Source organism: Phoca vitulina, unplaced genomic scaffold (assembly GCF_004348235.1).
Source record: "Phoca vitulina isolate PV1807 unplaced genomic scaffold, GSC_HSeal_1.0 scaffold24, whole genome shotgun sequence".
NCBI lineage: Eukaryota > Metazoa > Chordata > Mammalia > Carnivora > Phocidae > Phoca > Phoca vitulina.
In genome coordinates, this window is record NW_022589727.1 from 15,844,640 (window position 1) to 15,872,424 (window position 27,785).

The 27,785-nt window shown below is 40.6% G+C and overlaps 1 protein-coding gene across 1 annotated transcript in view; it reads left to right on the forward strand.

The window, feature by feature from the left end:
* KCTD1 (potassium channel tetramerization domain containing 1) overlaps nucleotides 1-27,785 on the forward strand; it is a 177,679-nt gene that overhangs the window by 38,608 nt on the left and 111,286 nt on the right. The gene's annotated exons all lie outside the window — the stretch shown is intronic.

A 27,785-nucleotide genomic window follows, 5' to 3' on the forward strand; every position in this document is an offset into this window, starting at 1 on the left:
TTTTCTATCTTTGTTCAAAGCAGAACAAAAATTCCTGCTTGCCTTGTAAATGATCTATTAAAGCCATGAATCTATAGCTCTACAACTCAAACAGCTTATACTTGGAAAATTCTGGACCAGAGTTTCTTGTGTATCCTTTATGTCTCAGTGGACACCTCCCTTTAGCAGTACAATAAAAAAACTGGGTTAATTTCAATCTCCAGAATGAAACCAAAAAACGTGATTCTCTGTTATTCTTTTTATGCCCCTCTCAGGGAAAGCCTGGGTACCAAATACTGTTAAATCCCTCTCTGAGAAGTGCTGAGAGACGAATAGAAATGACAGGGAGGAAATCCAGATGAGCAGTGACAGGCTGTTCATTTTATTTCACAGTCTGAGTGGTTTGGGCCGAAGAGTTTCTTCCGCAGCTCGGTGCTGTAACAACGTCTGTGGCTGTTAATTTCAAAAGGAAGTAGTAGAGTGTCACTTCTTGGAAAACAAGATAGGAACAAAAATATTTTAGTTTCAGGCTATTTTTCACACACTAAAAATATCAAGTTGAATAAGAAATTTCACATCCATTGATTTTTCATCATGAGTCAATCCTCCGTATGCTGAGTCCGAGGAACCAAAAATATGCTGGTTAGCTTGGATACGTGTTGCATTCCAATTGTGTGCAGGGCACTAGCCCAGGCATTGTGTTTAGTGCAAAGAAGTATTAGACAAGGCCTCCGATCTCAAGGTTTATAATCCCATTGGCCGGCCAACACATGACTGCAAGATTACTAAACAGTGGACACCATGCAATTATAAATCAAATGGATGAGGACTTCTGCTTCCAGCCGAGAAGGAGTAACGGGCCAGATTTTCCCTTCCACCTGAAACAACAACAAAAATCAGTGACGCTGGTTTTTAAGACTGGCTCTCAGACAACAAAAGACAATGATCCCTGAGAGGTGAGAAAGTAACTCAGTGAGCCCTGTGATTGTCCCAGCCTTCTGCCTGGAGAGAATCTCTAGACTACAGTGCCATGATGGTGACCTTGAAAACAGCAACAGAACCTACCCAAAATGAAGCACACAGAAAAAGAAAAATTGATTTGAAAAATGCAGAGAGCATCAGTGAAATATGTGACAACTTCCAGCAGCCTAATCTACCTGTAATTAAGGTACCCAAAGAAGAGACAGAGCCAGAGGATACAAAAATATTTGGAGAAATAATGGCCAAAAACTTTCCAAACTCGATGAATGCCATGAACCCACAGATCCAACTAGATCAATGAACCCCAAACACAAGAAACATGAACAAAACTACATCAAGACATATCCTAATCAAGTTGCTCAGAATCAATTATAAAATCTTAAAAGCAGAGAAATTACAGAAGAACAAAGGTAAAGATGACACAGATTTCTTGTCATAGAGTCCAGAAATCGACCCAAGTATGTATGTACAACTGATAGTTGACAAAAATACAAATGCAATTCAGTGGGAAAAAGTTTTTTCAACAAATGGGGCTACAAACTTGTGTATTCATATGGAAGGAAAAAAAAAGAACTTTGACCATATCTCACACTGTATACAAAAAGTAACTCAAAATGGACTATCCACCTAAATTGGAAACCCAAAACTATAAAACTTATAGAAGACAACAGGAGAAAATCATTGTGACCTTGGATCAGCCAAAGATTTCTTCAATACAACACCAAAACCACAATTCATACAAGACAAACTGATTAACTGAACTTGAAAAAAAATTTAAGTTCCAATCTTCGAATAGTTGAGATTTTTAAAACTACCCATAGACTGTAAGATCATATTTGTGAAGCATATATCTGATAAAGGACCTGTATTCAGAATGTATAAAGAGCTCTCAAAACTCAATATTAGGGGAAAAAAACAAACCCCATAAAGTGGGCAAAAATCTGAACAAATACTTCACCAAACAAGATACTTAGATGACAAGTAAGCTCATGAAAAGATACTCAATGTCATTCATCATTAGGGAAATGCAAATTAAAACCATAATCAGATACTACTATACACCTATTATAAGGATTAAAATTTAAAAGGTTGATCACACCAAGTGTTGGCAAGGATGTGGAGAAACTGAAACTCATACAATGCTGGTAGAAATGTAAAATGGTACAGCCACTTTGGAAAATGGTTTGGCAATTTCTTAAAAAGTTAAGCATATACTTACCAATGATCTAGCCATTCCATCCCTAGAGAACTACCAAAAAGAAAATAAAGCATACATCCGGGGCGCCTGAGTGGCTCAGTCGTTAAGCGTCTGCCTTCGGCTCAGGTCATGATCCCAGGGTCCTGGGATTGAGCCCCGCATCGGGCTCCCTGCTCGGCAGGAAGCCTGCTTCTCCCTCTCCCACTCCCCCTGCTTGTGTTCCTGCTCTCGCTGTGTGTCTCTCTGTCAAATAAATAAATAAAATCTTTAAAAAAAAAAAAAAAAGAAAGCATACATCCATACAAAGACTTGCATATGAATGTTCATAGCAGCTTTACTGATTATAACGGAAAATAACCCAAATGGCCATCAGTAGGTGAATGGATGAACATATTTTGTTATTTCTATACAATGGAATACTACTCAGAAAAATAAATAAATAAATAAACAACTGATAGAACAAATGGATGAATTTCAAAATGATTAAGCTGAGTGAAAGAAGCCAGACCCAAAAAGGAACATACTGTATGATTCCATTTATATAAATTTCTAGAAGATGCAAATCAATGTACAGCGACAGAAAACAGATCAGTGATTGCCTGCATTAGGGGTTGGGAGATGAGTGTGAAGAGATTACAGAGAGTGGGAGGAAACTTTCTGAGGTGATGGATATATGTTCATTATCTTTACTGTGGCGATGGTTTCACAAGCATATACATATGGAAAAACTTACTGAATTGTACACTCTAAATATGTACAGTTTATTGTATATCAATCATACCTCAACGAAGATTTTTTTTTTTCTAAATCAAGTGAATGATCCAGATGATGGCCTTTAGAAAGGGTCAGAAAGGGAGAAAACGCTGAAGACCAGAGTGAATGGGGAAGGTCTTGGGAGAGGAACCTTACAGTGTAGGTGAGATTTGTATGGGCAGGAGGAGTGAAGGAGTTCCAGAAGGGGAGCACAGCACAAGCAAAGATGGAGGAAAGGAATTAATGAGTATTTTTTGTTGTCTCTTTAAGGGACTCCAGGGAGGATATAATGTATGTGCCCATATAGAAGATGAAGTCTGAATCTACATTTCGTGGTGATTTATAGCCCATCTAAATATGATTGTTCTTTCTTCTGTTTCGGTTATCTATTGCTGTGTAACATACCACCCCAAAAATGCCTTAACACATCTGTTTGTTACTACTTATGATTCTGTGCGCTGAGTGGATGATTTCTTCTGCCCTATGTGGTGTGAGCTTTGGGAAGGCTGGAGGGTCCTTTGGGCTGGAACATCCAAGATGGTTCCTTCACCTGGCGGGGAGTTCAACTAGCTGGCTACTGTAGAACCTTCATATGGCTTAGGCTTTCCACAGCATGGCAGCTGAGTTCCAAGAAGGAGCGTCTCAAAAACAGGAGAGTCAAGAAAGGCAGGTAGAAACAGCAAGGCTTCTTACGATCTAGTTTCAGAAGTCATGTGGTTCTTTTGGTCAAAGCAAGTCTCGGGCCCAGGCCAGACTCAAGGAGAGGGTAAATAGATCCCACCTCCCATGGGAAGATCGCTAAGGAACTCCTCATCATCTTTGATCTACTACGCTGTCCCGTCCCTGACACAATGTGCATTTATATTTACTTATACATAGGGTTACAAGGTAAATATGGACGGGTACCCCATATGTCTTACATTTTACCTCATTCTCTTGGCTGCCCCCCCCAAATTTTTAAATGAAACTTTTTTTTTTTAAATTTAAACTCAAGTTAGTTAACATACAGTGTAGTCTTGGTTTCAGGAGTAGAATTTAGTGATTCATCACTGACATATAACCCCCAGTGCTCATCCCAACAAGTGCCCTCCTTAATGCCCATCACCCTCAGTGAAACACTTTTGAATGCATTGTTAAATGCTCAATAGATAAAATACTCACCATGAGAATGTAGTGCAAATATCCCCATTTTGCAAATCACAGACCAAAGTCCTCATGTTGATACACTTTATATATTTTAAGGAGGAAATTTAGCTCACTTTTGGCAATTTCATTTTAGAAGTTTATCATTGGAGCCTTTGGAATTAAAAGAATTATCCCAAATGAAATATAGTTGGTTTTGTGTTTGTAGAAGTCACATTTTGAAGGCTTCTTCTAGAATGTGAAGGCTGGAGAGGGGGTGGGGGGATGGGTTAACTGGGTGATGGACATTAAGGAGGGCATGTGATGTAATGAGCATTGGGTATTACCTAAGACTGATGAATCACCTCTACTTCTGAAACTAATAACACATTATATGTTAATTAATTGAGTTTAAATAAAAATTTAAAGAAAGAAAAAAAAGAATTTGAAAGCTATAGTTTCAGCCATTGAGAGAACAGAAAATCCCATCAATTATTAGATTGGCAGACATGTTAACACTGAGTGTTGAAGTTGATCCGAACAACCCCAAAAGCAAGGCTTCCATACCATTCTGAGAAACAATCTTAATGGGGGAAAAAATCAGTTAATAATTTTAAAAGCAAATCGTACCCAGAATTTTAAAGAGAAAGTACCTTACAGCAAGGCATCCCTGTTCCTTCAGCTGTTAGGAGATACCACTTGTAGGGTGGGTGGTTCATCGCCTGATAATAGGGCCCCATTAACCTCTTGAGGGCCGAACTTGGTGCTTAAGCAAGAAGCCTTTTGCCTTAATACAGCTGGCTTAATGTGCCCAGCCTGACAGTGTACTGTACCATAGAGGCAGGAGCTGAATTCTTTTTAAAATCTCAGCCCATTAGAGAGAATTAGGCCATGATGTGCTAGTTTGAGACACTTGAGATGTTTCCTCTTTTCATTAAATTTTTTCTTCTTAAATATTTAATGCTTAGGGATTTTTTATTTAAATGCATCATACAAAAAGGCAATGGCTGATGTGGCAGGACTTCTTCATTGCATTATATGAAGTCTTGGTACTACTTAAAAATTTATCTTGTGAATCCAGAGAGGTCTCGTGGACAGGGCACAAGAGTTATAACCCCAATTTTGACATCATCTTCTACAGCCTTGGGCAAGTCACTCATCTCTTGTCTGTGTTTCAATATCTATAAAACAAGCATCGTAGTTTACTGAGCCCCACCAGAACACAACGAAGTATAACTAATTAGTATTTACAGTCTGGTTTGATGAAAGGCATTAAATGTTATTGTTGTTGTATTGCTATGTAAATGATTGTTAACTTTGACATCAGAAGCAACTGGTATGTGACAGCAAATCTTTCTGATGAAATCCGATCTTGCAAGAGGCACACAACACACTTCTTGCCAGTAGATTTCCTCCTTCAAAATAATTAAATATACTGTGTTCATTATAAAGCCGACGAGGCATTACTGTGCACAGTAAGACATAGGACGTGATTAATTATACACTCTGATGTTTGGGGACTGACACATAAAATACAATAAAGGGTAATGAAGGGGCAGTGGGCCAGGGAACAGCACAGAGGATTGGGAATAGCACCTGAAACGCTCCCTGAGTGTAGACTGGTGTCATTGCCCAGGCTCCCTCCAGGAATGCCATGGGGATCAGAAGGGTCATTTTGGTGCCTCTCTTCAGCTCCATTCTGTCACAACTTTATCATTTTGCACTAAGAGCTGAAATTGAGCCATGTCCAACTGGATTATAACAAATGCAGCTCTGAGTGAATGGGGCATAATCTGAAGAACTAAAAACCACAGGTCACAAAATCCTACCTCGTTGCCAATAAGCCCATGGTTAGAACGATTTACTCAGCAATCTCTACTCTCACTTAGAAATGGAAAACTAGTGAGGTGAATAAGATGAGAAAGCAAACAGACAGGGTGACTTTTAATCACTTTTAAGGAAGCTGATGGTAAGACATTAAAAGCAAATGGGTAAATTTTTTGGCTGTTTACAAGGGTAGTGATGAATGGGACTGAAAATTAAATTGAACAATTGGGAAGCTTTAAGAAATTGAAAATTTCAAAGTGTATTTGCAACTAACATGACTGTCCACTATGGGAAATTACCAATCAAGGAAAATATGGCACTTCCTAGCCTTAAAAGAAAAGAGGTATAAACACAATGGCTAATATGTGTGAAATGACTGAAATCTGGGGGGATATTGCAGAAAGAAGGACCTAGGCATAAGCAAAAGTATAGTTGCAGCTTGGAAGAGACAGAAAAGAGGAAGGAAGGTATATTTTAAACATGCCGGCATTTCTTTATTCATTCCCGCAACAGATATTGCTGGTGCACTTCATACAATAGGTCATCCCTGCTTCAACTAGCTTAGCCTAAAGGAGAAATGGATGTGGGAAAAAATAACTCTACAGTGCATGCTATAATAGAGGTGTGAACCTCATTAAAGAAAGTGGCTAGGTCTGCCCAGATAGGGACAAGAATCTTTCCCAGTTAATATTATATCTGATCTGGGTCTTGAGAGATAAATTTAGAAAGTTACTAGATTAAGAAAAAAAAAAAATAGGCATTTCAAGGAAAAGGAATAGCACACGTGAAAGCACTGTATTTTTGAGCTATTACCACGGTGAACACTGTGAACAAGCCTCCCCAAAACAGAGTGATTAAAAACAGAACCACTTATTATGTTTTCCTGAGTCTACAAATGAGGGAAGCCATTCTGCTGATATGAGTGTGGCTTGGCTGATCTCGGCCGGGCTGGCTCACAGTTCTGAGGTCAGCTGACGTGTCAGCTGAGGGCTAGATGGCAGAGTTGGTCTTGGCTCGGATGACTCAGCACTGCTCAGCTTGGTCTCTCATTATACACCAGGCTAGGTCAGACTTGCTCTGATGGCAGAGACAGAGATCCAAGAGGCAGCCGGAATACATAAGGCAGCCCTATAGGCCGAGGCTCAGAACTGTCACACACGTATTTCAGATACATCCCACCGGCCGGCACAAGTCACGAGGCCAGCCCAGAGTCAAGGAGTGGACGAATAGACTCCATCTCTTGATGAAAAGAACTACAAAGGCACATTGTAGACAAAGAGGGGTAAAACATTGCTGTCATCAGTCTAACACCATTATACCAAGATGTAAAAGAATAGTATATTCTGGAAAAAAGCCAGGATTTAGGTATGGCTTGAGCATAAAGTTCAAGTAGAGAAGGAGATGAACAGAAGATAAAGCTGTAAGCTGGAGCTGGATCATGAAAGGACTTCATTTAGAAGTAACCCACATTTAGGGGCACCTGGGTGGCTCAGTCATTAAGCGTCTGCCTTCGGCTCAGGTCATGATTCCAGGGTCCTGGGATCGAGCCCCACATCTGCTTCTCCCTCTCCCACCCCCCTGCTTGTGTTCCCTCTCTTGCTGTGTCTCTCTCTGTCAAATAAATAAATAAATAAATAAAAATCTTTAAAAAAAAAAAGAAGTATCACACATTTAGAAGTTTGGATTTTTTTAAAAGTCAGTTGGAAAGTTATTATGCAATCATAGCAATGACATCTGTATTTTAGAAAAAGTATAATGTACAATATCCTGGAGGAGAGAAAGGAAGTAGAAAAACCAGTTAAGAAGCTACTATGGTAATTTAGTCGAGAATTGACTAGAGTTTGTACAAGGGAAGGAGGAATGGAGAAGGAAAAGGGGTGTCAAATTTGGAAACACTGGGACAGAATTGACAGATTGAATGTGTGGAAGTAACTACTTTTTATCTCTCCTCGTTTCCCATGATAATAAACCCCCTAATTTTTGTAAGCGTATGTTGATTCAGAGTAAAGACCACACCCCCCGGCTTCCCCGGCCGCTGTGAGTACCTCCTGGCCGTGAGATACCAACAGGTGCATCCTGTAGCCTCTCCCAGGACCTCCGCTAAAAGCCAGCTGAGGCATGCCCTTGGCTTACCTCTTTTTCCTTCCTCTATCCAGTTGCCTGGAATGCACGTATCCATTCTGGGGCCCGAAGGATAAGCACTGTACCCTGGGGCTGGCGGAGGAGTGAGCAGAAAGGCCCTTGGGCTCCTAAAGAGCTCATAGAGTGAAGCCACCATAGCGGCTCTGGCAGCCTGCCAACATCCTGATTTTTTAAATGGAAGAGAAATAAATCACTATCACATTTAGGCCTCTGTTATTTAGGGTCTCTGTTACTCACAGCTGAGCCTAATCTGAACTGATACAAATGTGGAAAGGAGAATTTAAGATTTGTTTGGATCATGAAGTTATTAGACCGGGAGGAAGAGCAAATCTCCAAGGGAAGTTCAAGAGCCGATACATTTATAATGCCTAGGGGAAAAAAAAAACAAAAACAGATAAAGATTTTTACCTCTGGGGGAGGAATTGTAGGAGAAGAGCCTAGGGGAGAATACTAAAAGACTTCTACTAAAACATTTTGGTGTCTTTCAAATGTATTTTGGACCATTTGCTTGTTTTACCTAAGCATAAATAAATACCAGTACTTCACAAACACTTCCCCAAAACAAGAGAGAATCCTTCTAGCTCATTCTATGAGGCCAGTATTATTCTGATACCCAAACAAGACAAAGACATCATAAGAAAACTACACCAATATTTCTAATAAATATAAATGCAGAAATCCTCAACAAAATGCTGGCAAACCAAATTCAGCAACATATAAAACTATGATTAAGTGGGATTTATTCCCATGAAATATGCTGGATTTAACATAAGAAAATCGATTGTGTAATATACCACATTAATAGAATAAAAGACAATATTTACATGATCACTTCAATCAGCACAGAAAAATCATTTGACAAAATTCGACACTGTTCCATGATGAAAACACTAACAAACTTCTTCAACCTGATAAGAGGCATCCATGAAACAGCCACACTTAACATCATATTTAATGGTGAAACACTGGATGCTTTCTCACTAAAATCACTAACAAAACAAGAATGTGTGTCGTCATCACTTTGATTTAATATTATACTGGAAGTTCTAGCAAGGGCAATTAGACAAGAAAATAAGATAAAAGCATCCAGACCAATCAACTAGCTTTGCCAAACAGCATCAAATGACACGATTTTTTACACAGAAAATACTAAGTAACCCACCAAACGCTATAAAAATAAATAAGCTCTGCAAAGTTGCAAGACACAAGATCAATTACAAAAATCAATTGCATGCACTAACAATGAATGATCTGAAAATGAAATTAAGAAAAAATTCCATTTACAATAGCCTCAGAAAGGGCGCCTGGGTGGCTCAGTTGGTTAAGTGACTGCCTTCGGCTCAGGTCATGATCCTGGAGTCCCAGGATCGAGTCCCACATCGGGCTCCCTGCTCAACAGGGAGTCTGCTTCTCCCTCTGAAGCTCCCCCCTCTCATGAGCTCTCTCTCTCTCAAATAAATAAATAAAATCTAAAAAAAAAAAAACAATAGAAAGAATAAAATACTTAGGGGGCACCTGATTGGCTCAGTCAGTAGAGCATGCAACTCTTGATCTTGGCGTCATGAGTTTGAGCCCCATGTTGGGGGTAGAGTTTACTTTAAAAAAAGAAAAATAAATAAAACATTGGGAATAAACTTAAGAAAGGAAGTGTAAGACTTGTACACTGAAACAATTCTGCACAAGAAAATAGGAAATTTTTTTCCAATGTTAAAACACCTCATGTTTATAGATTGGAAAACATAATTCTGTTTAAGACTGAGATTTCCCCCAGCTGATCTGCAGATGCAGTGCAATCTCCATCAAAATCACAGCCACTTGTGTTGCAGAAATTCACAAGTTCATCCTGAAATTCATGTGAAACTGCAAAGAACCCAGAATAGTGAAAACAATCTTGGGGAGAAAACAAAAAGAATAAAGTTGGAAGACACACTTCCATTTCAAAACTTAAAACAAGTCTCCAGTAATCAAGACAGTGTGTTACTGGCAAAGGATAAGATAAAGATCGATGGAATAGAATTGAGCATTCATAAATAAGCCTTTACAGTTATGGTCAACTGAATTTCAATGAGTTTGTCAAGACCATCCAACAGGAAAAGAATAGGCTTTTCCACAAATGATGCTGGGACAACTAGATATCCACATGCAAAGAATGTGACAAAATTAAATAAAAGGGGCACCTGAGTGGCTCAGTTCAGGTCACAATCCCAGGATCCTGGGATCGAGCCCCACATCAGCTCCCCACTCAGTGGGGAGCCTGCTTCTCCCTCTCTGTCTGTCCCTCTCCTCCCTCTCTCTCTCTCTCTCAAATAAATAAATAAATAAATAATCTTTTAAAAAAATTAAATAAGGGGCACTGGGTGACTCAGTTGGTTAAACGTCTGCCTTTGGCTCAGGTCATGATCCCAGGGTCCTGGGATGGAGCCCCACATAGGGCTCCCTGCTCAGCCTGGAGCCTGCTTCTCTCTCTACCCCTCCCCCTCCCAGCTCGTACTGTCCCTCTCTCTCTTTCTCTCTCTGTCTGAAATAAAGAAATAAAACCTAGGAAAAAAATTAAATAAAAGGTATCCTACCTCATATGATATACAAAATTATACACATAGCGTATACAAAATTACCACACATACAAGTTAACTCTGACACCAAAATGTTAAAACTAAAACAGTTAAACTCTTAGAAGAAAACATAAAAGTAAATCTTTGTGTCTTGAATTTGGAAGTAGTTTCTTGATACGACACCAAAACACAAGAGACAAAAGAAAAGATAGATAAATTGGGCTTGATCAAAATGAAAACCTTGTTTGTTTCAAAAGACATCATCAAGAAAGTGAAAAGACAATGCACAAAATAGGAAAAAAAATATTTATAAATCATAAGCTGATAAGGGACTTGTATTCAGAATATATGAAGAACTCTTACAACTCAATAATAAAAAGACAAACTAATCAAAAAATGGGCAAAGAATTTTAATAGACATTTCTTCAAAGAAGATATGTAAATGGCCAATAAGCATGTGGAAAGATGTGCAACACCATTAGTCATTAGGGAAATGCAAATGAGAAATACAATGAGATACTACTTCACACCTAAAAAATCCCACAGACAATAGCAAGCGTTGATGAGGACGTGAAGGAATTGGAAGCTTCAGACACTGCTGGTAGGAATGTTAAATAATGCAGCTGCTTTGGAAACAGTTTGTCAGTTCCTCAAAAAGTTAAACATAGAATTAATATATGACCTTGCAATCCCACTCCTAGGTTTATACCCCCCAAAACTAAAAACAAATACTCAAAATGTTCATGCCAATATTATTCATAGTACCTAAACACAATGGAAACAATGCAAATGTCCATCCGCTAATGAATAGATAAACAAAATGTGGAATATCCATGCAATGGAATATTATTCCACCATGAGAACAAATGAAATCCTGATACATGCTATAATATGGATGAACCTCATAAACATTATGTTACATGAAAGAAGCCAGGCACAAAAGGCCATATATCAGGTGATTTCATTTATATAAATTTTCAGGATTGGCAAATCCACAGAGACAGAAAGCAGATTCTTGGGTGCCGGGAGCTGGGGGGAGTAGAGAATGGGGAGTGACTCCTAATGGTGCCTTGGAATCAGCCATTTCTCCAGTGAGTCCTAGTTTCTTGCACTTGAGAGTATTTAGAAGCCAAGATTTCAGTGCTAGGTGTGCTCATTGCTACTGGGATGGTGTCACTCCCAGACCCTCTCAGTAGAAAGAGATAGGGAACATACATTATACACGTATGTTTGCATCTATATTTATTTTAGTATCTACTTATATGGAAAAATTTGAGGTCATACCGATACCTCCAATTCCAATCCTCCATTAGAAAGTAGTTCTCTCCCTTCCCATATTCGTTAACACCCTTTTCTGACAGTGAGAATTAGCTCCCACTGTCCTTAATATATTTACTTATGTGATCAATCCCCTGTATGTAACGAGTGTCCTAGCGTCACTACTGCGCATCCCTGTGTGGATGCCCTCCTCTTGGTCTCTAGCACCACAAGGCAGTCCACCCTGGCTTGGGCTCTGACAACCTATGCTGGTCACTGCTTTGCAGGGCTGCCCTCCTGCCCTCACCCCAGGCTCTGACTTCCATCCTGGGTTTCCTCTCTCTGGAATGCCCTCCTCAACCTTGCTTGGGCCCCAACAGCTTGCACCAGTCTGCCTACGTCACTCAGCCGGGGCTTTGCTCCCTCTGATAGGCAGCCCACCCAGGCATAAATCCTCCTTACCCCTGGGGTTCCGATGCTGTGCTCCAGGCCACCTTAGCTGTCCCCAGGAAGACCCAGATGCCACTGTACTCGGCCCTAATGGCTTTACAACCAAATTTTTCAAGAAGGGAAATGGATGAGAAAGAGGAAAACAAAGAGCCACTTGAGATTTTAAGAGGTATTTCATCAGCAATCCCACCAACATCTTGCTCTACATGAACTAGTTTGTGAGTTGCCTCCTGAGAGTGAGGACGACAGGGATGGAGCTTGAGGCTGGAAGCAAGAAGAATGTTTAAAATAACCATTATGGGGGGCGCCTAGGTGGCTCAGTTGGTTAAGCGACTGCCTTTGGCTCAGGTCATGATCCTGGAGTCCCTGGATCGAGTCCCGCATCGGGCTCCCTGCTCGGCAGGGAGTCTGCTTCTCCCTCTGACCCTCCCCCCTCTCATGTGCTTGCTCTCTCTCATTCTCTCTCTCTCAAATAAATAAATAAATAATCTTTAAAAAAAATAAAATAAAATAAAATAACCATTATGGGGTTGCCTGGGTGGCTCAGTTAAGTGTTGGACTCTCGGTTTTGGCTCAGGTCATGATCTCAGGGTCCTGAGATCGAGCCTTGTGTCAGGTGTCAGGCTCAGCGCTCATCACAGAGTCTGCTTGAGATTCACTCTCTCCCTCTGCCCCTCCCCCTGCTCATGCTCTCTAAATAAATAAAGATAAAATAAAATAAAATAAAATCTTAAAAAAACATTATGGGGGAAATGGGAATAGTAAAAACAATAGTAATGGCTACTTGTCATTCATTAAATCATTATTATGTGCTGGGCACTTTGATTTAATTTAATCCTCACAACAACCTTCTGAATTAGATATTAATTGTTACCTCCATTTTGCAGAAGAAGAACCTGATGTTTAAGAAAGTAAAACAACTCTGTCAAGGTCATTCAACTCTTACAGGCAAAGTGGAATCCAAATTTAGATCTGAATTCAAAGCATGAGCTGTTTAATTGACAGACCATGAACCCTTCCAGGATCGGGAGGACACACTGGCAGGATTGAAATACTCCCCTCATAACACTTGCACCACCGTCCATCCACATCACATTGTGCTTTTTGTTTCCATTTCTCTATCATACAAATAGCACTATCATAACACACTGTGTTTCTAACATTAAAAGCCTAGGTTGTTAAATATAAACTTCAGGATTTTTTTTTTAAAGATTTTATTTATTTAGTTGAGAGAGAGAAAGAGAGAGAGAGAGCAGGGAGGGGGGGAGCAGAGGGAAAGGTAGAAGCAGGCTCTCCGCTGAGCATGGAGCCCAATGTGGGGCTGGACGAGGGGCTTGATCCCAGGACCCTGAGATCATGACCTGAGCTGAAATCAAGAGTCAGACGCTTAACCGACTGAGCCACCCAGGCGCCTCTAAACTTTAGGATTTTTTTTTTTTTAAGATTTTTTTATTTATTTATTTGACAGAGAGACAGCAAGAGCAGGAACACAAGCAGGGGGAGTGGGAGAGGGAGAAGCAGGCTTCCCGCCGAGCAGGGAGCCTGACGCGGGGCTCGATCCCAGGACCCTGGGACCATGACCTGAGCTGAAGGCTTAACGACTGAGCCACCCAGGCGCCCCTAAACTTTAGGATTTTTAAGGAAACTCAATAAGAATCATTTCTCTTCCCCTGACTTCTAAACATCGAGTAAGAAATAAGAGTCAGCATATGGATGCTAAATTTTCCCTTTACTACTAAACAAGCTTCTATTGGGTAACGCGGTATACAGCAGCAGGTAATGAGCTTCCTGAAGTTGATTTAGGCAAACTTACCCCACCCTGTCACTGGCAGCACTTGACCTTGCACGTGTTATTTTAATGGGTTTTCAGGGCCAGGGATGGAGTATTTCCCCCAAACATAAATATTTAAATAGTCCACAGGGTTTTTTTTTTTACTTTTTGTCTCCTCCTCCCCTCCTTCCCCTTCTCCCCACACCTCTTTCCCCCTCCCTTCCTCCCTCGCCTTTAATAAATATATGAGAAGCTTCAAAAATAAAAATGCCCAGAGCCTCCCGGCCAAGCTGGATGCCCTCAGCAGCCTGGGAGCAAGAGTGGGCCACAGAACTGTCGTGCTGGCCCAGGGTTGAGTGTGAACCAGGACTGTAGTGGGACATCAGAGGTGGGGCATCGGCTGCAGGGGGTGAATCAATGAGTGACCTTGAAGCCCAGAGGGGATGAGACACTGGGAGGTACGCAAAACCAGAATTTGCTGTGAGACCTCAGAATGAAGTTAGTGGGAGAACCAGGAAGAGCCAACAGAAGGGGAGAAACTAGTTTTACTGAGTATCAGCTAAGTGGGGTGTTTTGTGCTCTCAGTCCCAGGGGTGTCACCCACATTACAGTCTCGAAACATAACTGATGTTATCCCTCTTTCACAGATAAAGAATATGAGGCTCAGAAATACAGTCATTGGCCTGAGATCATTCAGCTAGCCAAGTGGCAGAGCCCCTATTTAAACCCAGATCGCTCAGGTTCCAAAACCCGTGTTTTATTCACCCATTACATCAGCTACCACCAGGGATGTGAGAACACTGGAAAATGGGAAGTTGCAGACACACAGGGATTATGTGTAAGCCTGCCAAGCTGGAACAGTTTCCAGTCAAGGGTGTGGCCATGGGGTTGGCATGCTGAAACAGTGTAGAGGTCAAGATCTTTGGAGTAGAGAAGGTCAAGAGACTATGGCGCTCATGTTGAATGAACCATCAGTTTAGACACTGAGTGTATCCAGGAGGCTTGTCTGAGTAAGCAGAGTAAGCAGGTTAGGTAGAAACCCTGAGTGGAGGTTGGGGACAAAACCATTGCAGCTTGGTGATATGCCAGTCATGGAAATATTGAAATGCACAATCCTAAGGTAACTGCAGAATTCTGTTTTTATCCTTTTCATGTTTCTTTTTTTGTGGGGGGGTGCTGCCTGCGGGGGGTAAAGTTCTTGTTTAAATGTCTAAAGCGAAGAACCCATCTGAAATCTTGAACTATGTCTAAGCATGCCCATCTGTGGCTGCTACTGGGGACTGCGTGGGGTCTGAGGCAATCGCAGACAGGCAACGTATCAAGTTGTTCTTCAAAAAGCTCATGAGAAGGCAAAAGAGAGGGTGAGTAACAATCGCTGTTCTTTAAGAGCTCATGGTGGTGTGAGAGCAGGTGCTTGTCGGTCTTGGCCCATGGGGACCAGATTTGGGGAACCTGGGGTAGCATCCAGACTCCCCCTTAATGGCTGTGTAAGTTTGCTCAAGTTACTAAGAACAAGTCACTGTGTTCTTCTCTGCAAAGGATATGGTCTAGTTTCACAGGAAGAGGGGCATCTTCCTATACTTCAGGGCAGAAGAACAAAACAGTTTCAAAGGATCATTTAAACTCTTTTTCCAGCAAAGGAAAAAAAAAAACAGAAAATGGTTTCTAAGTTTTTGTAATATAAGGAATTTTTTAAAAGATGGGTTTTGAGAATGGAGACAATTCTACTTTTCATAGATGGAAACTGAGAGCTTAATCCTTTGGTAGTAGAGTAACAAGGTAACCAATAGTTATGGTTACCGTGTAAGTGGATGATTTTAGGCTCCAATATTAAAATAATTCATTATCGGGAGATTTTTGTTTCATTGCTTTCCATAGGGTTTAAGAGTTAACTGGAGAATTTGTACAGCTAGCTGATGACCAGGCATGGAGATTATAGGGGGCTCTTGCTACTCTCTCTCCTTCTGTGCACCTTCTGATCAGTTTCCTACTTATTACCGTTTTTGCAGGCGAAGCAAATGGGTCATTCCTATATCTTTTTTTTTTTTTTAAGATTTTATTTATTTATTTATTAGAGAGCGAGCGAGAGAGAAATAGCATGAGAGGGGAGAGGGTCAGAGGGAGAAGCAGGCTCCCCGCTGAGCCAGGAGCCCGATGTGGGACTCGATCCCAGGACCCTGGGATCATGACCCGAGCCGAAGGCAGTCGCTTAACCAACTGAGCCACCCAGGCGCCCCTCATTCCTGTATCTTGGATGGAGTTTGGGGTGCTTCTGGGTTCTGCAGTCAGGTGGACCTGGGGTTCAATCCTAGTCCAGGGTCTCTTTGATACTAGTTGGGAGACTTTGGGCAATACGTTTTCTCTTTCATCTTCGGTTACCTTTTCTGAAAGAGGATAAAATAACCCTTAAAAGATCGGTAAAGGAGGCTCAAAATAATTTAGTGTTTCCAAGTATTTTCATATACATTATCTAATCTGAACCATTGATCTTTATATTACCTTCAGTGTGGATCATCAATGATTAGTTCCCCTGGTCTGTCAAATAAACAGCACTGATTTGGACTTTACCATTGGGACTGTTGGGCATGGGAATTTTAAAAAATCGTTATTTACATAGCTTTCTTTTAAAATTAGTTCCTGTGAGAGGGACGATATGGTACCTAGCCTAAATCTACTAAACACACGATAAAATGCTATACTTGTGTATAACAGATCCGGATTTCTGGAATTAGAAATACCGAAAATGCATATAGGCAATTTCTACCCATTATGGACTATAAACCATAACCTGAATAAATGAATATCTGTAGCTGCATCATGTAACCTTTTAACACTTGCTCTGCAAATAGCTATCCATTCTTCAGCAGGTACAATGGTGCCAGGCAAGCAGAAAAGAAGGACTGATTGAGTTTATAGTTTGTAGGCAAAGCCTTGCTAAAACAAAACAACTAGTACGTTTGAAGGTATTGCTTGATCAGCTACTTTTCTAAACAGAACAATATAAGTCACAGTGTCATTTAGGATGCTTGGGCTGAAATAATGAGACTGAAAAATAGTCTAATATATTTCTAATAAATAAGAAAAATATGTTGTCACTTAAGTAGTACAGAGGTTGGGTTATTCCAGGGCTTGCTAATTCAGCAGCTCAACAACAAAAGCTTTGCTTCCCTTCAGTTCTGCCTTCTCAGATTGGTGTCCCTCATGCTCACAAGATGGCTGCCACAGATCCAGGTTTCACATTTAGTATGACGACATGAAGGGGCTGTTTTCTTCCCATGCAGATCTTTATCGGCAGGAACACATAACAATTCCCCAGTAAACTTCTCATCTCTCTCTGGATGGAATGGCCTTGTGTGCCCATTTCTAACCTAGCTAGGGGATGGAATCATTCTGTTGAGCTTAAACCAGTCAAGATTGATGTTCTAGGGCCAGGGAGGAGCTCAACCTCTCTTCATATGCATGGCCGCCAGATATTTGAATAAAATTGGGGTTCTGTTAGCAAGAAAGAGAGAGAATGGCCAATAGGTAGGCCATTAAAAGTAACTGGCTGCTGGCCCAAGGTCCAAGACTCGAACTCCAAGCCCCACCTCTGAGTCCCATCTCTCTGTTGCCATCCTGTCCTCCCCCCAGCTCTAATCCCACAGCCACAGGTCTAGTCTGAGTTTTTAATTCTGCTGTAGCCTCCTGTAGGTACACCCCCCTTCCCGGCCTGCCTGTCCCCATCTCCCCCACACACGGGCCCAGGAAGGGAACCTTGGACCACACACTGCTCTGTCAATTGTTAACTGTTACGTCAGTGGTTTCCCTCCTGTTTTTCCCGGAAATCTAGGGATGGGAGGCCATGTCTCAGGGTTGACTGGGTCTGGGGTGGGGGCCGGAGGAGGAATAAGTAATGCAGGCCACATGGATGCCTTTCCCTACTTCAACCAGACTGTTCTATACTTTGTATATTAGAACTTCATGTTAGATTCTCCTGAAAAAAGGAGTTCCGCTCCTTGTAGCAAGTCCAAAAAGCAATGGGCTGGATGGATGATGTCTCCAGCGGGCTCTCAGGAACCTTACAGAATCTCTCTACAGTCCAGTTAAGAATATGGAAGGGCCCCCAGACCCCTGTTTTCAGCTCTTTAATGATGGGTTTTGTAAACATCTGCTACTTTGTTTCTGATGTCAACTGCCCCCTGGGCCATTTCATCCCTCAGTGACTCACCCAGCTCATCTGCAGCTGTCCCCCAGGACCAATGTCTCAGCTACTCTTTATTACTAATCCTACACTTATTGATAAGCTTCATCTATGTTCAAAGGTTTTCCACAGGGTACAAATTCTTTTGAGCTCATCTCTATGCCAGAAGTTCTCAAAGTGTGATCAAAGGATTCCAGGCGTTCCTCAAAAAAAACATCCAGGGGGCCTGTGAGTCAAACTATGTTCACAATAATACTAGACACCGTTTGCCTCTTACTCTTATTCTCTTACACTTGTGAGAGTAGGGTTTTACAGAGGCCACAGGACATGGGATAGAGCAATGGACTGAATGCAGAAGCAGAGCTGAGAATCCAAGTGTCTTCTATGAAGCCAGACATGAGATGTGCAAAAATGTAAAATAATACCACGTTTCTCATAAAATTTTTGTTGAAATTGAAATTGAAAAATATAGCTATTATCAAAAATATATATATTGTATATGATAACATGTACTCATTTCATTGTTTCTTTAAATGAGTTTATAATAAATGTTTAAATGTTTTCCCCATTTCCATTGCTTAGATGATCAACATTGAAGATATAACTCACATAGACAAAAGTTTTTGGGGGTCTTCAATAACTTTTGAGAATATAAAGGCATCCTGATCCCAAAAAGTTTGAGAACTACTATTCTACACTATGTTGTGTTAGTATTTCCCAGCACAGTGCACTATATTCCACAGTGGAATCTAGAATGTTCCATGCAATAGGAGCTCCACGATGACTGCTGACCATTGAGTTGGGCTGCAAAAGCCTCCACAGCTTCTGTAAACTCTTTTGGGTCAAAACTGTGCTCGTTTTCTTAGCTTATTTAATATTTTTATAACCTATTTTTATTGGATTATAACATGTTTTAAATTTTAACCACAGTTAAACAAATTTGGCAGATTTAAAAATTATTATCAGGAATAATGTGTCCAACAAGTCCTTATTGCTCTCATTTTGCCAATTTTGTCTAAAAAAAAACAACAGCAATAATCAGATGCATCACATAGCATCATTCAATAAAATGTGACACTTTGAATCATAGTTGTAAAATATGTCATTAGTTCTCAGACTTGGATCGTTAAACTGAATGAAATCCCATTTTTGTCTTCTTGTCATGATACCTGGTTTTTCCTAGTTAGAGAATTCTTTGTTGGTGTGCATACCATTTACCAGGCTCCATGAAAGTTAAAATGGAAAAGAAAATAGAGATTATCGAGTCGAAACGCCTCGTTAGGCAATGAACAGTGGCCCTAGCATGTTGACTGACTCGTTGAAGGTCACTCAATAAATAGCAAAGCACGGCTTCTGGCCCCAGTGTGTACTGCCGAGCCCTGGCCAAACATTTCATTCTTTGTGCAGGTAAAGAATTCCATTTGGACAGTAAACTTGCCCTTTAAAAAGTTGTCAGTATGAATAGCGGTCTTACCCTCACTGAAAATGTATTTGCTAAAAAGTCCCGGTTCCACAAGCAGGCCAGTAACCAACATGAACACGGAGTGAATCTTCCAGCTGATGGGCTCCCAATCTCACAGGCTCCTGCTAAGTTCACCTTGCTACTCGGCTCCCCTAAAGCCATCCTGCAGCCTGGTATGGGGGGGCAGAATCGGACCAGGGTAAGGAGGGGTCACCCAAAATCAGAAGCAGGAGACACCTGGAAGGAGAGGTCCTGGCCATCTGAAGCTGCCTGCATCTTCCCCAGTCCCTTTCCTCTATCCCCACACCCCAGCGGGGCCACTGCTGCTCCTTGAAGGAAGCCACCCTCTTTCTGCCTCCACGCTCGCTCGTAGCTGCGGCTGCCCATGCCTGCAACACCTTCACCATACTCTTCCTTTGCCCCATCTGGTTAACTCCTGCCAATTCTTCAGCATTCGATTCAGACTTTGTCTACCCTGGGAGCCTTCCTTCCCCAGGCTTCCCCAGCACGCCCCACCCACGGCACTCCCAAACACCCTGTGAATAACGGCCTCGCACTTCTCACCTGCTTTCTTATCTTCTCTGTTCTAACACCAAAGCTCTTTGAAGCCAGAAGCTGTGCCCTATTTCTCATGGTATCTCCTGGGCCCAGCACCACGCCCAGCATATGGTCATCTCCTTATGAATAATTGTTGAATGACTGGCCAAATGCGTGAGTCAGCGAGTGCTAACCCTCTAACGAGGTGCGATGCAATAGAAATAGAACACAAGCCACAGACGCAGTTGTTTATTTTCTAGCGGACATATGAAAAAAAATTTAAAAGAGCAAAGAAACAGATGAAACTAATGTTATTAATACATTTTGTTTAACCCAATACACCCAAAATACTACTTTTCAACATGTACTCAATATAAAACATTAATGAGATGTTTCACTTTTTTTGTGTGGCTTAAATCCTCAAAATTCAGTGTGTGTTTTACACAAAGAGCACATCTCAAGTTGTGCTAGCCACATCTCAAAGCTAATGCTGCTCTACTGGGCAACATACATACATCCACTCGAAGAAATTTCTGTCCGAGGGATTGTCCAAGCCACTCATGGTGCATCAGAAGCTCGCTCCAATCCCAGTACTGCTGAGAAGCTTGGTCTTCCAGGCCAGGAATGACGTCAAGTTAGATGAAACATTCTGGGTTGGCACCAAACCCAAGGGGCATCTGGCAAATACAGAGAGGCCCCTGTGTAGGACTTGTCCCTTGACCTTTGGAATGATGTTAACTTGAGGATTTAAAACAACAAGCCAAACTCAAAATTGGGGTAAGCCCGGCATTCATTTGGAGGAAAAACTGGGCACTGTCCTATTTGGCAAAAAAGTAGATACCATTACTGAGCTATCTTACCCTTCCCCCAGAGTCCTGAGGAGCTGATCTTGCATTTTGATAGACTGAGAAGTCTTTCCTTAAACAACTTCTTGTAAACTGAAGTATAGGGGACATATAATGTTATATTAGTTTCAGGTGTAGAGCATACTGATCTGACAAGTTTATATATTATGCTATGCTCACCACAAGATGGGTAGTTACCATCTGTCACCGTACAAAGCTATTACAATATTATTGACTATATCTCCAGTGCTGTACTTTTCATCCCCATGACTTATTTATTTTATAACTGCACGTTTGCACCTCTTAATCCCCTTCACCTATTTCATCCATCCCCCGATCCCCCTCCCCTCTGGCAATCATTAGTTCTTTATGAGTCTGTGTTGGTTTTTTTAGTTTGTTTTGTTTTGTTTTTTAGATTTTACATGTAAGTGAAATCATATGGTATTTGTCTTTCTCTGACTTATTTCACTTGGCATAATACACTCTAGGTCCATCTTGTTGTCATAAGTGGCAAGAGTTCATTCTTTTTTATAGCTAAGTAATATTCCTGTGTGTGTGTGTGTGTGTGTGTGTGTGTGTGACATCTTTATTCATTCATCTATCGATAGACACTTAGGTTGTTTCCATAACTTGGCTTTTTTTTTTTTAAAGATTTTATTTATTAATTTGACAGAGCGAGACACAGCGAGAGAGGGAACACAAGCAGGGGGAGGGGCAGAGGGAGAAGCCGGCTTCCCAAGGAGCAGGGAGCCCGATGCGGGGCTCGATTCCAGGACCCTGGGATCATGACCTGAGCCGAAGGCAGACGCTTAATGACTGAGCCACCAGGCGCCCCTATAACTTGGCTTTTGTAAATAAAGCTACAATGAATATAGGGGTGCCTATGTATTTTTGTTGCTTTTGGGTAAATACCTAGTAGTGGATCATATGAGATTTCTCTTTTAAATTTTTTGAGGAACCTCCATACTGTTTTCCAGAGTGACTGCACCAACTTACATTCCACCAATAGTGCATAAGGTTCGCTTTTCTCCACATCCTCGCTAATATTTGTTATTTCTTGTTGAAACAGCATTCTTTTTTTTTTTATTAAAATGGTTTTTTTTAAGATTTTTTTTAAATTTATTTGACAGAGAAAGAGACAGCAAGAGAGGGAACACAAGCAGGGGGAGTGGGAGAGGGAGAAGCAGGCTTCCTGCTGAGCAGGGAGCCTGATGTGGGGCTCGATCCCAGGACCCTGAGTTCATGACCTGAGCCAAAGGCAGACGCTTAATGACTGAGCAACCCAGGCGCCCTTTGAAACAGCTTTCTTAAACAGAAAGGATATTTTTTAATTTCCTAAAACAACTGTTAAGAAAAAATCATGTAATCAAAATGATAGTGACCTTGTTGTATCTTTGTTGTACTAAAGATGTATATGATAACTGGATCAAGATGAAAGAATCTTAGGGCACCTGGGTGGCTCAGTCAGTTAAGCACCTGCTTTCAGCTCTGGTCATGATCCTGGGGTCCTGGGATCGAGCCCTGTTGTCAGGCTCCCTGCTCAGTGGGGAGTCTGCTTCTCCCTCTCCCTCTGCCCCTCCATGCTCACTTGCTCTCTCTCTCTCTATCTCAAATAAATAAATAAAATCTTAAAAAAAAAAAGATGAAAGAATCTTTTATCCAACCTAATTCAACTTATCAATGATCAAGTGCTTTTGAATTCCTGTAAGGCAGAGTACATCAGACAGTATCCATTTGCATAGAGTAAAGTCACACTTGGAGCCAAATTACATATTTTAGATGATTTAGTGGTTGTAATGGCTGTCATAGTAAGAACTGTGCTCTGAATAAATAAATAGAAGTCTATGCTCACTTTTGCTCTCTTGTATCTTCATTATGTTTTAATTACTACCTATCCACTATTAAACATTATAGAAATATATATATATTTAACGATTTTATTTATTTATTTATTTGACAGAGAGGGAGACAGCGAGAGAGGGAACACAAGCAGGAGGAGTGGGAGAGGGAGAAGCAGGCTTCCTGCCGACCAGGGAGCCCGATGCGGGGCTCGATCCCAGGACCCTGGGACCATGACCTGAGCCGAAGGCAGACGCTTAATGACTGAGCCACCCAGGCGCCCCTAGAAATATATATTTTAAAAGCAAAAGCTCCCCCCAATAAAGAAATTAAAAAAATAAATAAAAGCAAAAGTTCCCTATAACATTAATTGTATATATTCTTTCAGATTTTCCTATGTATATATTTTTCTCAAGATGAATTTCATACAATTAGTATTTCAATATTAATTATATTTATTAAATATGATATCGGGGCACCTGGCTGGCTCAGCGGGAAGAGAATGAGACTCTTGATCTCGGGGTTGTGAGTTCAAGCCCCACGTTGGGTGTAGAGATTACTAGAAAAAATAAAATAAACTTAAAAAATATATATGATATTAAAATGACTAAAAGATACGAAATAAAGTGAGGCTTCTTTCCTCCCTGTTCCCTAGCCAAACAGGCCCCCTTTCCAAAGGCAACCACTATTAGCAATCTCTTCTGTATTTTTCTAAAGATGTTCTAGGCAAAGGACTCCATATAAATACTTTTTTCTATTTTTTTTAAAGAAATGATATTCTATACACACTGTTTATCCCTTTTTCACTTAATATAGTTTGGAGATCCTTTCATATCTGTATATGAAAAGCTCCCTCATTCTTTTCTAGGTCTGCATGGTATTTTTTTAGACTGCACATTAATTCATTTCTCCTATTAATGGACATTTAGGTTATCTTCAGTATTTGGGGATTGTAAGCAATGACAATAAATAGCTGTGCAATTGTGTCGTTTCAAATGTGAATATTTCTACAGGATGACTTTTTAGAATTAGAATCCCTAGGTCAAAGGGTAGATGTACTTTAAATTCTGGTTAGATGTTGTCAAATGGTACTCCCTAGAAAGTTTGGCCAATTTGCAATTCCACTAGTACAATGTGTCTTTGTCAACTGGGAGTTGAAAAAAAGAGTATCTCCTTTAAATTTAATTTTCTTTTCTCTTATAAGTCACCATAGGGAAGAACCATTTGCAGTTCCTTTTCTGGGAAGTTCCTGTTGATATCCTTTGCCCTCTTTTCTATTTCATTGCTGTTGTTGGTCTTGATTTGAATGAGTCAATTAAGAAATAGGCGCTTGGTGTTTTTTTGAGGTTTATCATTAGTCTGTTGACTTTGCTCATGGTGGTTTTCAGCATGCCAAAAAAATACGTTTTTTTTATTTTTTAAGTTTTTATGTACTTAAGATACATAAATCTTTATAGATTTATATATTTAAGATTTATATATTTAAGATTTATAAATCTTTTCATTTATCGTTCCCTAGATGTTGTGTGAAAGTCATTCACTTATTTATTCAACAAATATTCATTGAGACTGTACCATGGGTCTCAAGTTTTAGGTCTAACAGTGAACAATACAGACCAAGAGCTGTGCTAATGGAGCTCCAAATATCGTGGAATATTTGGAGAAGCCAAATCTGTTGCACTCAGATTGCTTCTGTTTGTTTTGCTCAACACATCACAAACATCTTCCTGTCGCAATTATAGAGATTTATCTAATTCTTTTTCGTGGTTATAGTATTCTTTTTTCAGCACATGTCATAAATGTTGTAGGGCGCCTGGGTGGCTCAGTTGGTTAAGCAGCCCACTCTTGGTTTTGGCTCAGGTCATGATCTCACGGTCCTGGGATGGAGCCCCTCTGCGGGCTTGGTGCTGCGTGGGGAGTTTGCTTGGGGATTTGCTTTCTCCCTCTCCCTCTGCCCCTCCTCTCTCCCTCTCAAATAGGTAGATAAATAAATAAAATATCTATCAAATAGATAAATAAATAATCTCTTTTTTAAAAAAATACTTTATTAAAAAAATAATAACAATAAAAAATAAATGTTGTAGCCAGTTCCTTGCTGAGCCCATACTCATAATCAAGGGTCAGCCGATTCTTTAGGGCCAAATCGTAAGTATTTTAGGCTTCATGAACCATACTGTTGCAACACAAAAGCAGCCATCAATAATACCTATAAAAATGAGCACAGCTGTGTTCCAGCAAAACTTTATTTATGGACACTAAAATTTGAATTTCACATAATTTGCACACATCACACAAAATATTGTATTTACTTTATTTTTTAGCCAGCCACTTAAAAATGTAAAAAACAAACCCAAAAACCAAAAAACACACAGCCTTATAAAACAGACATAAAAACAGAAAGTGGGCTGGAAGTGGCATGTGGGCCACAGTTTACTGACCTCTGCTCTAAACCATTCTGTTGCATTGCCTCCCAAAGGTCCTCTGAGCTATGAATTTCAACGGCCTCTTTTAGAATCAGATTATGAAACGACAGAGAACTCCATCGCCAAGGCCAACAGCAGTAATAACAATAGTCACAGTAATAAGAATAATAATAAATCACATCCTCAATTGTAGTTAAGAAAGGCCTGGCCCCAGTCTCTGCTTGTCCGGCATTGGGCATGACAGTGTGTCCTGTCCTTACCACGGTAGAGCTCTAGTCGAATGACTAAGGTGCCAGGTTCACGCCGGAATCACGCAACACGTTCCCTGAGCCCCGGCGCCCCGCCTTTCACTCATCAATCTCTCCACCAATCCTGTTTTCTTTCTCCTCATTGCACTCAGGACACCTGACATTCCATCATATATTCACATGTTTCTCGTCTGTCTCCTCCACCAGAATGAGGGCAGGAACATGGTCTGCCCTACTCATTGTGTATTCCCAGAGCCTAGAACCGGGCTTGGCATATGGTGCGTGTTCAGTACACCTAAGCACCAATGATGAGCTAGTTCAGAAATGGCCAAACCAGAGCCGGAGAATGATAGGTAGGCACCTAAGTGCTTTGCTTTTGCCTCTTAAGCTAGAAGAAGCAATTTCTCTGCTTGGGTGCCCAAAGCAAAAGCTTTTTACTTTGACCCAAAGTCAAAAACAAAGCACGTAGGTGCCTACCTATTGTTCTTGGGCTCTGGTTTGTCTATTTCTGGACTAGTTCATCGTTACTGAATGTTTCTACATGCTAATGAGGAATGAGAATATGAAATTTTCATGGTGGGAAATAACGTCTGGCTTTTACATGTAATTTATGGAAAACGGACTTTTTTCCCAAAGTTATTTCTATATAATATTTATATTTTAAGTAGAACACATCTAAAATTTAAGAAGAAAATTAAGCCTCCTTAATTTTAAGGAAGCAGTGCAGAAAACCCTAAGTCAACTTTATCTATATCAGGTTGAACACTCCAGATGGTGGTTATTGAAACTGTTACAGTTTTGTTTTCTCTATAGTCATCGCAAAATAGTTGTCTAATTAGTTCTTAAGGTCACACACAAAATAAAACAATACCAGTCCCCCGATATGTTGTGATTGCCAAGTGTGTAAGACAGCAGTTTTGGACACTAACTGGGGGGTAAATACGGGTTCAGGGCACATACAAGAAGAATGTTTGACAAGGTCTTATCTTAAAGAGTGATTCCAGTCAAGTAGAGACTGTAGGAATCTAGGAAAAGAGGCCTTTTGGTCTGACCGTCATACTGTCGCACTGAGCATTATTTATACCCATTGTGAAATTGGTGGGGGTGGGGTAGATTATTAATCACTCAAGTAATTTCCAGCTCTAAAACTTTTTCTAAATTTAAATACCACCCTAGCACCTTCAGGCCTGTTTTGTGATGGCAAGAAAAAGCCCCACATTGTAAAAAAAATAAACTTCCTTTCTACTAGAGGAACTGAAAAGATCCATTAAGTATGTTTAGAGCACCTGCGGTGCACAGCTAGGTCCTGGAGATACAGTGGAGTAAGACAAATAAGGAGTTTGTCATCTAGTACGTTTACTACTTCTTATGTCTTTGTCTTCCGTACGAAATCAGTATCTGGTAGAGTAAAAAAAACAGGTAAGAACAGATCCTGCGGGAGCTATATGGGACATATAAAATAAGCCTGGCTTTGTTGAAAAGCATTCTTGTTTCCTATGCAATTGGCATGTGGTAATTATATTTGCTTTCTAATCCCTAATGAGCACTTCTTAAGTAATTGGCACCCTGTTCGTGCTCCCCAGTACTAAGAATTACACTGGGTAACCTCCACGGAAGTGGTATGTGTGTGTAATTTGATGAACTGGAAGGGTAAGGCATCCACTGTAATTGAAATCGGTTTCCCTGTTGCATTTAATATTGGCATCCTAAGAAGGAGAAAAGAAGTTATGTATAATTATGATTAAAAGGGAGTTTCTCAGGCATTTCAAGGGCTCCTTCATACAATGACCTAGGGACGAACTGGGTAAAGTCATGCTATTCCCATGGCATGGAGCCCAGAAGTCTGCAACGGAGAACCACTGCCGAGGTCAGTTCACTTAAATTCAGCAAACCTAATCAAACTCCAACTACATGACATGTACTTTGTGAGGCACGACTTTTTAAAAGAAGAAGAAGGAAAAAATGTAGCCTCAGAAACTCTTGGTGATTTTTCAAAGAGTTTACTATTTACTTGGGAAAGTAGGACACAAGAACAAATGGAGACAAAAGTTTATGATACAAGCAATTTCAGTTTCTTGATACTTACGGGAGAGCAAAAATATATCAACCACTATTTGTAGAAGAACTTTGGTATTGTTGCTTATTAGGAAGCAAGCAGAGGTGGTGAGTAGGAAAAACTGTTAGTGAATTACGGTGAAGGCATGGAAATAACAATCTTG